Here is a 12691-nt window from a genome sequence, read left to right as displayed (position 1 = left end):
AACTCACCTTCGTGGTGGAATTTTATGAGATTTTTTCTCAGTGTCCAGCTAGCATGAAAAGGGGAGAGTTCCAGATCCGTTTTTCGGGTGGGTTTTCACACCCAATCTTATGCACTCTGTCTCTGAAACTTTGGGCTAGACTGTTTCTGGCCACAAGATGCAGTGGGCAGGGCTTAACTCACCACACAGCCAGCAGCTCAGATCAGAGCCACAAACTGCACAGGCGCAGAAAAAGCAAAAAAATAAAGCTTCTCTCCTGGAAGAACCCTGCCCCTCCCCCCCCACCCTCCCCCTCCTCCCCCACCCTCCCCCTCCTCCCCCCCCCACCCTCCCCCTCCTCCCCCCCCACCCTCCCCCTCCTCCCCCCCCACCCTCCCTCCCCCCCCCTCCCTCCCCCCCTCCCCCTCTCCACCCCCCTCCCCCTCTCCACCCCCCTCCCCCCCTCCACCCTCTCCCCCTCCCTCCCCCCTCTCCCCCTCCCTCCCCCCACCCTCGCCCTCCCTCCCCCCACCCTCCCCTCCCCCTCCCCACCCTCCCCTCCCCCTCCCTCCACCCTCCCCTCCCCCTCCCTCCCCTCCCCGTCCCCTCCCTCACCCCCTCCCTCCCCCGCCCCCTCCCTCCCTCGCTTGCCCCCTCCCTCCCTCGCTCGCCCCCTCCCTCGCCCCCCCTCCCTCGCCCCCCCTCCCTCGCTCGCCCCCCCTCCCTCGCTCGCCCCCCTCCCTCGCCCCCCCCTCGCTCGCCACCCCCTCGCTCGCCACCCCCCCCTCGCTCGCCCCCCCCTCCCTCGCTCGCCCCCCCCTCCCTCGCTCGCCCCCCCCTCCCTCGCTCGCCCCCCCCTCCCTCCCTCGCCCCCCCTCCCTCCCTCGCCCCCCCCCTCCCTCCCTCGCCCCCCCCTCCCTCCCTCGCCCCCCCCTCCCTCCCTCGCCCCCCTCCCTCCCTCGCCCCCCCCTCCCTCCCTCGCTCGCCCCCCGTCCCTCCCTCGCTCGCCCCCCTCCCTCGCTCGCCCCCCCCCCCTCCCTCGCTCGCCCCCCCCTCCCTCCCTCGCTCGCCCCCCCCTCCCTCCCTCGCTCGCCCCCCCCTCCCTCCCTCGCTCGCCCCCCCCTCCCTCCCTCGCTCGCCCCCCCCTCCCTCCCTCGCTCGCCCCCCTCCCTCCCTCGCTCGCCCCCCCTCCCTCCCTCGCTCGCCCACCCTCCCTCCCTCGCTCGCCCCCCCTCCCTCCCTCGCTCGCCCCCCCTCGCTCGCCCCCCCTCCCTCCCTCGCTCGCCCCCCCTCCCTCCCTCGCTCGCCCCCCCTCTCTCCCTCGCTCGCCCCCTCCCTCGCTCGCCCCCCCTCCCTCGCTCGCCCCCCCTCGCTCGCCCCCCCTCCCTCGCTCGCCCCCTCCTCGCTCGCCCCCCCTCGCTCGCCCCCCCTCGCTCGCCCTCCCCTCCCTCGCTCTCCCCTCCCTCGCTCGCCCCTCCCTCGCTCGCCCCTCCCTCGCTCGCCCGCCCTCCCTCGCTCGCCCCCCCCCTCGCTCGCCCCCCCCTCGCTCGCCCCCCCCCCTCGCTCGCCCCCCCCTCGCTCACCCCCCCTCCCTCACCCCCCCTCCCTCACCCCCCCTCCCTCGCTCGCCCCCCTCCCTCGCTCGCCCCCCTCCCTCGCGCGCCCCCCTCCCTCGCTCGCCCCCCTCCCTCGCTCGCCCCCCTCCCTCGCTCGCCCCCCTCCCTCGCTCGCCCCCCCTCCCTCGCTCGCCCCCCTCCCTCGCTCGCCCCTCCCTCCCTCACCCACCCCCCTCCCTCGCTCACCCGCCCCCCTCCCTCGCTCGCCCGCCCCTCCCTCGCCCGCCCCTCCCTCGCCCGCCCCCCTCCCTCGCTCGCCCCCCCCCTCGCTCGCCCCTCCTCCTCCTCTCCACCCCTCCACCCCTCCCTCCCTCCCTCCCTCCACTCCCCTCCTCTCCCCCTCCCTCGCCCCCCTCCCCTCACCCCCTCCTCCTCTCCCTCTCCCCCTCTCCCCCCTCCTCTCCCCTCCCCCCTCCTCTCCCCCCCTCCCCTCCCCCCCCTCCCCCCTCCCCCTCCCCCCTCCCCCTCCCCCTCCCCCTCCCCCTCACCCTCTCCCCCCTCCCCCCTTCCCCCTCTCCCCTCCTCCCCCCTTCTGTCCTCACAGGAGAAGAATGCCCATCACCACTGGGAGAGGGCGAAGACAGGGGTTGGTGAGCCTAACATCCAAGTCGTCACCCCCTTTGAGGAGCGGGCGCTGGAGCTTGCGAGAGAGGAGGGGATGCGGGTGATAAGTGACAGCATGACTGGGCTGCATCATAGGAGTGAGCACTTGCCAATCCTTCACTTTATGGAGAAATTTCAATTTCACAGGCCAACACTGCAATGATGGCATCCATGGTGGAAAGCCTGGGGCAGGAGATCCTCACCATGAGTGGCAGGTTCCAAGAGATGGCCGAGTCACAGCAGGCCACGGTGCAGTCCCACTGGGTCACGGCCCAGTCACAGCAGGCCACAGATGAGGGCCTCAACAGGCTTCTCGAGATTCTGTGGCCCATGGCTGACAGGCTCAAGAGCTTCAAGGAGACACAGCTGGACAGTGCTGAGACGCAGCAGGCTATGGCAACAACCTTTGAGAAGGTGGCCCAGTTACAGAGGGCCATGACTGAGGGTCTGCAGAGCATGGCCCAGTCTCAAAGGGCCCTTGCTGCTGCCATTGACAGGTGGCCACTAACACAGGGAGCCATCACAGAGGGCTCGACCACCATGGCAGGAACGCAGGTGGTCCTCCAGTATTGGCAGGGCCAGGTGGGCCGGAGCTTCTGGAGCTCACTGCAGAAGAACCGCCATCCCATAGAGTGACCCAGGGGCCCACAGGAGCCCCAAGGGAGGAAGAAGGGCTCGAGCCCATGCTGGAGCCTTCCAGCCAGGAGTCTGCAGCTGTGGTTAGAAACATAGAAACCCTACAGTGCAGAAGGAGGCCATTCGGCCCATCGAGTCTGCACCGACCACAATCCCACCCAGGCCCTACCCCCACACATTTTACCCGCTAATCCCTCTAACCTACGCATCCCAGGACTCTAAGGGACAATTTTTAACCTGGCCAATCAACCTAACCCGCACATCTTTGGGCTGTGGGAGGAAACCGGAGCACCCGGAGGAAACCCACGCAGACACGAGGAGAATGTGCAAACTCCACACAGACAGTGACCCGAGCCGGGAATCGAACCCAGGACCCTGGAGCTGTGAAGCAGCAGTGCTAACCACTGTGCTACCGTGCCGCCCATAACCACTGTGCTACCGTGCCGCCCATAACCACTGTGCTACCGTGCCGCCCATTACACCTTCTGACTCCCCACTTCCTGAAACTGGGGCATCTGAGCAGCAGCGGAAGAAGCGGGTGTCATGGATATGTCCCAGACAGCTGGAAGCCGGCCAGGGCCCACCAGGGAAAGCCCTCCAGAGGACGGTCGCCAAGGGCATCACAGGCCACAGGGTGCGGTAGGCAGCTGGCCACCTCCACCTCCGATGCATAACCTGGGGAGACACCAAGACATATTGGTAAGCCATGTAAAGTTAAGAAGTTGTAGCGGCACTAAGATAGCATGGGTGAAGGGCAGCACTCGGTAGATTTTAATGTTTCTTGTTCACACGTTTTTATGTCATCACTTATCATTAAGACACTTTCATTGGCGCCAATAAATTTTATTTCATCACCTACCTGTGACTAATTTGTCCCAGCTTTGCCTCTAACTGGAACTTCTTGCCCTGACTGTCGCCAGAGGGATCCTGCATGTTGATGTCAGTGGGAGACGCCCCTCAACATTGTCACCGAGAATACGAAGGCGCTGAAAGAAATCACTGGCTACAGTGGGTGGCATGCATTGGCAGCGACTTGCACCATCTGCCATGGCATCCCCAGAACCCACAAGAGATTCCTTCCCCTCCCCCCACCCCACCCGTCCCAAGGCCCTGTTACCCACTACCCAGATGTGGACCCAGGTACCAGCATGCATGCGGTAGGAGTCAGACTACTTTGGACCAGGGCATCATCACAATGGTGCTTAGCAAGTCATCATCACCCTCCTGCCTACTAAAGAAACTCGCGAACACAATGTACTCAGACCCACCACTCTGTTGTTACAATGTTGCAGGAGATTATAGGACTCCGGGGCGGGGGGACTGGTGGGATGTAACTCACGTGCGGCAACACAGCCTTCTATTGCCCAAAGCGTATGTTGATCAGGGTCTCCCTCGCCGTCCTTGCATGCATGACCCTTGCTGCCACTAGCCCTCCAGTGCCTGGGTAGTGTTGCTCTTCGTCATCATCCTCCTCCTCTTCCACCTCCTCCTGCTCAGCGGCCTCCTTTCCAGCGACGCCCAGTGGGTCGACCTTCACATCTCCTCCTCAAGGTCTTCTCGCTGCAGCGCCAGATTGTGTAGGGCACAGCACACCGACACAATGCAGGACGATACAAGGGGGCTGTATTGAAGGGCCTGCCAGAGCGGTCCAGGCACCTGGACCGCATCTTGAGGAGCCCTATGCACCCCTCCACTATTGAACGGGTGGCAAAGTGGGCCTCATTATATCGGGTCTCCGCCTCAGTCTCAGGCTTCCGTACAGACGTCATTAGCCAAGTCCGAAGCGGGTACCCCATGTCCCCCACGAGCCATCCCTGCACTCCGGGCTCCTCCTCAAAGACCTCCGGGATATCAGAACTCCTCAATATGAAGCTGTCATGCACGCTACCAGACGTGGCGCAGACGTGCATAATGTTGAGCTGATGGTTACACAACCAATTGGACATTTATTGAATGGAATCCCTTTCTATTCATGAATCTTCCTGGATTCCTGACCTGGGCCTTTAGGGCAACGTGGGTGCAGTCTATAGCCCCCTGCACATTTGGTATCCCCACGATGGCTGTGAATCCTGCAGCTCGAACTTCCTGCTGGGCCTGATCCAGGTCAAATTTAATATACTGGCCAGCCCGGGCATACAGGGCATCTGTGACCTCCTTCACACACTTGCAGACAGATGATTGTGAAATGCCACAAAGGTCTCCACTGGTAGCCCGGAAAGATGCGGTGGTGTCAAGGTTTCAGACGGCCATCACTTTCACAGCCACTGGCAACAGTTGCACCCCCATGCCCCAAGGTGCAAGGTCCTGCAACAAATAGCACAGGCATTGCACTGTCTCCTTTCGGAGTCGTCGGCGGCACGCAATGTCTGACAGTTACTCGAAGGACACTTGTACGTGGAACTGCCGGGGTCTCTGCTCCCTCCTTCTTCTGCACCCCCTCTGCCAGGGCGAATGGCAAACACATCCTGCCTCCAATGGCCGACTCCCTCTCCTCCTGCAGGTGATAAGGCCTGGGCCTCCTCTGCCCGCAATTCATCCTCCTGCTCCTCCTCCTCAGCTCCAGCAGCAACTAAAAGAACAGCAAGATCAATGGGTTGCATTGCAAAAGCCATCTCGTAAAGCTGAAGAGGGGGAGAATTTGGGGAAGGGGAGAGACAGATGGAGAGGTTAAAGTTCTCTGCTCTCTCGCAGCCCAGCAACACACACTCCCAACCCCCCCACAGCCCTCCAGCAACACACACTCCCCATTCCTCCCCACAGCCCTCCAGCAACACCATCCCCCCTTTCACCCCCACAGCCCCCCAGCAACACAGCCCCCTCATTCCCCCCCTGCCCCTTCCCTCCCCTACCCACACACAACCAGAACCCATGCATTAGTGATCACAGACACTGCTGCTTGACAGGTCCTAAGGCTGCAGCACTGCCACTTCAAAGAATTTCCAGCACATCTCCCACCTGCAAGAGTGCTTATTGCTGCCTGCACTAGTTCCCAGAGGCATCCCTAAGACTCGAGGTCGGCGTTCAGGCCTAGGTCCGTGCTGATGGTCCAAGGTTGGACTCCATGATGAACAACAGCCCCTGGACATTCATGAGGTGCTGTGACCACCAGCAGCATCAGAATTATATACTCTACCACTGCCATCAAGCTAAAAGATCAACTCTGATTTAATGAAGAGTGGAGGAAAGCATGCCAAGAGCAGCGGTAGGCACACCTAAAAATGAGGTGGTGAAGCTACAACATGGATTACTTGCATTCCAAACGCAATAGAAGCAGCATGTGATAGGCAGAGCTAAGTGACCCATAACCAATGGATCAAGTCTCGCAGGGAGGTTTGCTAGTGTTATTGGGGAGCGTTTAAACTAGATTTGGAGGGGGATGGGAACCAGAGTGCCAGAGCAGATAGTGGAGCAGGGGTAAAAAGACAGGTTAGTTCAAGCAAAATCACAAATGGAAGGGTTGAGTGTGGTGGAAATAACCTTTTGAGGTGTGTCTATTTCAATGCCAGGAGTATCGTGGGGAAGGCAGATGAGCTGAAGGCGTGGATAGAGACATGGAAATATGACATTATAGCCATGAGTGAAACTTGGCTACATGGGGGGCAGGACTGGCAGCTCAATGTTCCAGGGTTCCAATGTTTCAGGTGGGATAGAGGCAGAGGGATAAAAGGTGGGGGGTGGCATTGTTGGTCAGGGAAAATGTTACAGCGGTACTCAGGCAGGATAGATTAGGGACCTTGTCTACAGAGGCCCTATGGGTGGAGCTGAGAAACAGGAAAGGTATGGCCACATTAATGGGGTTGTATTATAGACCACCCAATAGTCAGCGAGAATTGGAGGAGCAAATCAGCAGAGAGATAGCTGACAACTGCAAGAAACACAAAATTGTGATAGTAGGGGATTTTAATTTTCCACATATAGATTGGGACTCGCATACTGTTAAAGGTTTAGATGGGGTAGAGTTTGTAAAATGTGTTCAGGAAAATTTTCTACATCAGTATATAGAGGTGCCAACTAGAGAGGATGCGATATTGGATCTCCTATTGGGAAATGAGTTCGGGCAGGTGATGGATGTGAGTGTGAGGGAACACTTTGGATCCAGTGATCATAATGCCATTAGTTTCAGCCTGATCATGGATAAGGATAGATCTGGTCCTCGGGTTGAAGTTCTGAACTGGAAAAAGGCCAAATTTGATGAAATGAGAAGGGATCTGGGAAGTGTGGATTGGCACAGGCTGTTCTCTGGTAAGGATGTAAATGGGAAATGGGAGGCCTTCAAAGGAGAAATTTTGAGAGTGCAGAGTTTGTATGTTCCTGTCAGGATTAAAGGCAAAGTAAATAGGAATAAGGGACCTTGGTTCTCGAAGGAGATTGCAACACTGATTAAGAGGAAGAGAGAGTTGTATGAAATGTACAGGCAGCAAGGAACAGATCAAATGCTTGAATATAAAAAGTGCAAGAAGCTACTTAAGAGGGAAATCAGGAGGGTTAAAAGAAGACATGGGGTTGCTTTGGCAGACAGAGTGAAGGAAAATCCAAAGAGCTTCTAAAGGTATGTTAGGAGCAAAAGGATAGTGAGGGATAAAATTGGTCCTCTTGAAGACCAGAGTGGTAGACTGTGTATGGAACCAAAAGAGATGGGGGAGATACTAAATGTTTTTTTTGCATCCGTATTTACTGAGGAAACGGGCATGGAGTCTACGGAAATAGGGCAAACAGATAGGGAGGTCATGGAACCTTTACAGATTAAAGGAGGAGGTGCTTGCTGTCTTGAGGCAAATCAGAGTGGATAAATCCCCAGGACCGGACAGGGTATTCCCACGGACCTTGAGGGAAGCTAGTGTCGAACTTGCAGGGGCCCTGGCAAACATATTTAAAATGTCAGTATTCACGGGGGAGGTGCCGGATGATTGGAGGGTGGCTCATGTTGTTCCGTTGTTTAAAAAAGGTTCCAAAAGAAATCCGGGAAATTATAGGCCAGTAAGTTTGACGTCGGTGGTGGGCAAGTTATTGGAAGGTGTGATAAGGGATAGGATCTACAAATATTTGGATAGACAGGGACTTATTAGGGAGAGTCAACATGGCTTTGTGCATGGTAGGTCATGTTTGACCAATCTATTAGAGTTTTTCGAGGAGGTTACCAGGAAAGTGGATGAAGGGAAGGCGGTGGATGTTGTCTACCTGGATTTCAGCAAGGCCTTTGACAAGGTCCCTCATGGGAGGTTAGTTAGGAAGGTTCAGTCGCTGGGTATACATGGGGAGGTAGTAAATTGGATTAGACACTGGCTCAATGGAAGAAGCCGGAGAGCGGTTGTGGAGGATTGCTTCTCTGAGTGGAGGCCTGTGACTAGTGGTGTGCCGCAGGGATCGGTGTTGAGTCCATTGTTGTTTGTCATCTATATCAATGATCTGGATGATAATGTGGTAAATTGGATTAGCAAATTTGCTGATGATACAAAGATTGGAGGTGTAGTGGACAATGAGGAAGGTTTTCAAAGCTTGCAGAGGGATTTGGACCAACTAGAAAAATGGGCTGAAAAATGGCAAATGGAATTTAACGCAGACAAGTGTGAGATATTGCACTTTGGAAGGACAAACCAAAGTAGAACGTACAGGGTAAATGGTAGGACTCTGAAGAGTGCAGTTGAACAGAGGGATCTGGGAATACAGGTACAGAATTCCCTAAAAGTGACGTCACAGGTGGATAGGGTCGTAAAGAGTGCCTTTGGTACATTGGCCTTTATAAATCGGAGTATCGAGTATAAAAGTTGGAGTGTTATGGTAAGGTTATATAAGGCATTGGTGAGGCCGAATTTAGAGTATTGTGTACAGTTTTGGTCACCTAGTTACAGGAAGGATGTAAATAAGGTTGAAAGAGTGCAGAGAAGGTTCACAAGGATGTTGCCAGGACTTGAGAAGCTGAGTTACAGAGAGAGATTGAATAGGTTGGGACTTTATTCCCTGGAGCGTAGAAGAATGAGGGGAGATTTGATAGAGGTGTATAAGATTTTGATGGGTATAGATAGAGTGAATGCAAGCAGGCTTTTTCCACTGAGGCTAGGGGAGAAAAAAAACCAGGGGGCATGGGTTAAGGGTGAAAGGAAAAAATTTAAAGGGAATATTAGGGGGTGCTTCTTCACGCAGAGAGTGGTGGGAGTGAGGAATGAGCTGCCGGATAAAGTGGGAAATGCGGGGTGACTTTTAACATTTAAGAAAAACTTGGACGGGTTCATGGATGAGAGGGGTGTGGAGGGATATGGTCCAAGTGCAGGTCAGTGGGACTAGGCAGAAAATGGTTCGGCATAGACAAGAAGGGCCAAAAGGCCTGTTTCTGAGCTGTAATTTTCTATGGTTCTATGGTTCTAAGCTCTGCAGTCTTGCCACATCCAGCTGTGAATAGCGATGAACAATTAAATACTAGAAAAGGAGGATCCACAAATATCCCATCCTCATTAATGGAGGAGGTCAGCACATCAATGCAAAAGAGAAGGCTGAAGCATTTGCAGCCATCTGCCACCAGAAGTGCCAAGTGGATGATCCACTTTGGCCCCCTCCTGAGGGGCCCTGCATCAGCCAATTTTATTCACTCCATGTGATACCAAAAAATGGCTGAATACACTGGATACTTCAAAGGCTATGGGTCCTAACAACATTCTGTTGTTAGTACTGAAGACGTGCTCCAGAGCTAGCCATTCCGCTAGCTAAGCTGTTGCAGTACAGCTACAACACTGGCATCTACCCAGCAATGTGGAAAATTGTCCAATTATGTCCTATCCACAAAACACAGACCAGTCCAAAGATGTGCGGGTTAGGTTGATTGGCCAGGTTAAAAATTGCCCCTTAGAGTCCTGGGATGTGTAGGTTAGAGGGATTAGCGGGTAAATATGTGGGGGTAGGGCCTGGGTGGGATTGTGGTCGGTGCAGACTCGATGGGCCGAATGGCCTCCTTCTGCACTGTCGGGTTTCTATGATTTCTATGATTTCAAATCTAACCCAACAATTATCTCACAACGTCCTCCTCACAACTGACATCTCATTTAGTTTTGTGTCATCAGCAAATTTGGAATTATTACATTTGATCCTCATATCCAAATAATTTGTGGCTTCAGTACTGATAGCTGTGGTGCCCCACTTGTAACCAAGGCTCCTTCAACAGGATCTTCCAAATCCGTGACCTCAGATGTAAGGGAACTTCACCACTTGCAAGCAGCCCTCCAAGTGGCACACCACCCTGACTTGGAACTACACTGCTGTTCCTTCACTGCCATTGGTTCAAAACCCTGGAACTCCAGTCCTAACACCACTGTGGATGTCTCAACAATACATGGACTGCAATAGTTCAAGATATGGGCCGAATGGCCTCCTTCTGCACTGTAGGGTTTCTATGATAACAGCACACCACCAATTACTCGATGGTAATTCGGAGTAATGAACGCGAGCTTAGCCAGCGACATCGCATCTCATGAACAAATAATAATTAAAAAGCCATCTGTTTAATCGGCATCCCATCCACCAACTTAAAAATTAACTCCTTCCACCACTGACAACACAGTGACAGCATTGTGCAGTGATAGTAGGGAAAAAGCTTTGTCAAACAGGTAAGTCATAAAGATAGAAATAGTGGGGGAGGGGTGGGAGATTTCGGGAGGAAATTTCAGAGCTTAGGGCTAGGTAGCTGAAGGCATGGCCATCATAGGTGGAGCGGTTAAAATTTTAATCATCCACAAGATCCACTGCAGCAACACATTTACTACCAACTAGGACAATTCATATGCATGGAGAATACCACCACCTCTCAGTTCCCCTCTAAACCATTCACCATCGTAACTTGGAACAAAATCACCATTCCTCCACTGTGGTTGGGTCAAAATCCTAGAAATTCCTTCCTAACCGCACTTTGGGTGTACCTACACCATGGGCTGTTGTGGTTCAGTGATAAAGCTCGCCAATGCCTTCTCAAGAGAAATAAGGGGATGGGCAATAAATGTTGGCATAGCCAGCGATGCCTATATCCTGTGAAAGAATTTAAAAAACTTTCTTCATTCCTGGATTATTCCAGCGTACTCCTGGCAGACTTCCTGTGTTTTACCATCTAAAACTCTGCTCCTTGTGTCCTAACTTGCACAGTCCAGTCCCATTCACCCATCATCTCTGTGCTCGCTAACTTCTATTGACTCCCAGTCAACCAACATCTCAATTTTAAGTTTTTCATCTTTGTTTTTAAGTCAACACCTGGCATTGCCTTTCATTATCTCTCTTACCTCCTCCAGTGCCACAACTCTCTGAGGTACCTGGGTGTACTTAATGTTGGGCATTAAAATTTTAACCGCTCCACCTATGATGGCCATGCCTTCAGCTACCTCGCCCTAAGCTCTGAAATTTCTTCCCTAAATCTCCCACCTCTCCCCCACTATTTCTATCTTTATGACTTACCTGTTTGACAACGCTTTTTCCCTACTATCACTCTTCATGAATTAATGTCAAATTTTATTTTAGAATCCAGCTGTGAAGAACATAGGGACGTTATTTTCTGATAAAAGTTCTTATATAATTGTGCATTTTTTAGAAGTTTTAAGATCTCAGTTGATGTTATAAGTGGACAGGAAGATCCCAAAATTGAAACCTTACTCAAAGGGCCGTAACTTTTATTTTCTTTTAGAAAATGTGGAGGAACAGAATTAGAGGGCTGCTAATTAGTTTTAACAACAAGAAAAAAAAACATTTATTAAACATGAAAAGTTGGATTATGATACAGTAATCCTTCACTCCTCAACTTCACAAATATACACAGATTTTAAGATTGACCCAAATTACATAGTATATCTTAAGCTACAATAGTCTTCATTGCACAAAGTCCCTTTAAACACACAAGCTGGTTGTGGTCATATACGCTCTTCACTTTGAACCCAAGTGAATGTCTGTGGAATTCTCCTCAAAATCCCTTCAAGTGAGAGCTCCCAAACTCCACACCCAAACAAATACGCTTTAAAATCCTCTTTCACAACAATGTTTTCTATCTGCAGTTTGCATTCCGAATTCTAATCCAGGTTTTCCAAATAATTCTTTCAAACAAAGCTTCCACTCTACTTTTAACAAAGAATGCAGCTTCCAGATTTGACCACTCCTCCTTCATGATTTCTTTGTATTGTCTATTGTACAAACTGTTCACAATTGCTTTAACTATCGATTCCCAGACTCTATTGAAATGGCATCAAATTTTTGACTCACCTCTGCAGTCTGCTTTCCCAGTTCAACTCTGGTTACTGCTGCTGTCTCTTTCACTCACAACACTTTGTCTGCCTTTTCCTTGAATTCTCCTCTGCACGCTACTTTGTTCAGCTTATGGATCTCTGTTCACTTAATTTCAGTCTTCCTAAGACATTCTTTATGTCCCAATTCCCCGGTTATCTGGACTGAATCTGTTTTGTGAAGTCTGCCTCTTTGCAGCTTCCTTGTCCTATCCAGCTTTTCCTGGCAGAGTTGAGTGATGTTCCCTCCCTGTGTTATCTTCAACTGCCAACAAATTCAGCTAAAATTAAACTCAAAAGCATTTCTACCTTAAAAGGGCCCCCAGTTGCTAAGCAACAACTGGTACTTCTCCAGTCTTTATTTATTCATCACACCATAACATCTCGAAGCACAATAAAAGCACTGTTGAAACTGAGGCAACCCCCACACATACAAACATATTTGTCTAGCATGAATCTAACTTTAGGTTTTCCCTTCCCTACACAGAAATACTAAGTTAAAACCATTTAAAACCGTAGCTTATTTATAAAATTTACCAACACAAATGTATATCCCTTAAAATTACCTTTGTTTTCTGTACAAAATTTATTTTTGTAAGGAACACATTCTTC

The 12691-nt window shown here is 52.5% G+C and overlaps 1 protein-coding gene across 1 annotated transcript in view; it reads right to left on the bottom strand.

Moving 5' to 3' along the window:
• The window catches only part of LOC144501720 (dynein axonemal heavy chain 17-like), an 832067-nt gene that overhangs the window by 692112 nt on the left and 127264 nt on the right, over nucleotides 1-12691 (bottom strand). The window lies entirely within an intron of this gene.

Source organism: Mustelus asterias, chromosome 12 (assembly GCF_964213995.1).
Source record: "Mustelus asterias chromosome 12, sMusAst1.hap1.1, whole genome shotgun sequence".
NCBI lineage: Eukaryota > Metazoa > Chordata > Chondrichthyes > Carcharhiniformes > Triakidae > Mustelus > Mustelus asterias.
Note: the sequence above shows the minus strand (reverse complement) of the source record. Positions and strands in the feature narration are given on the sequence as shown.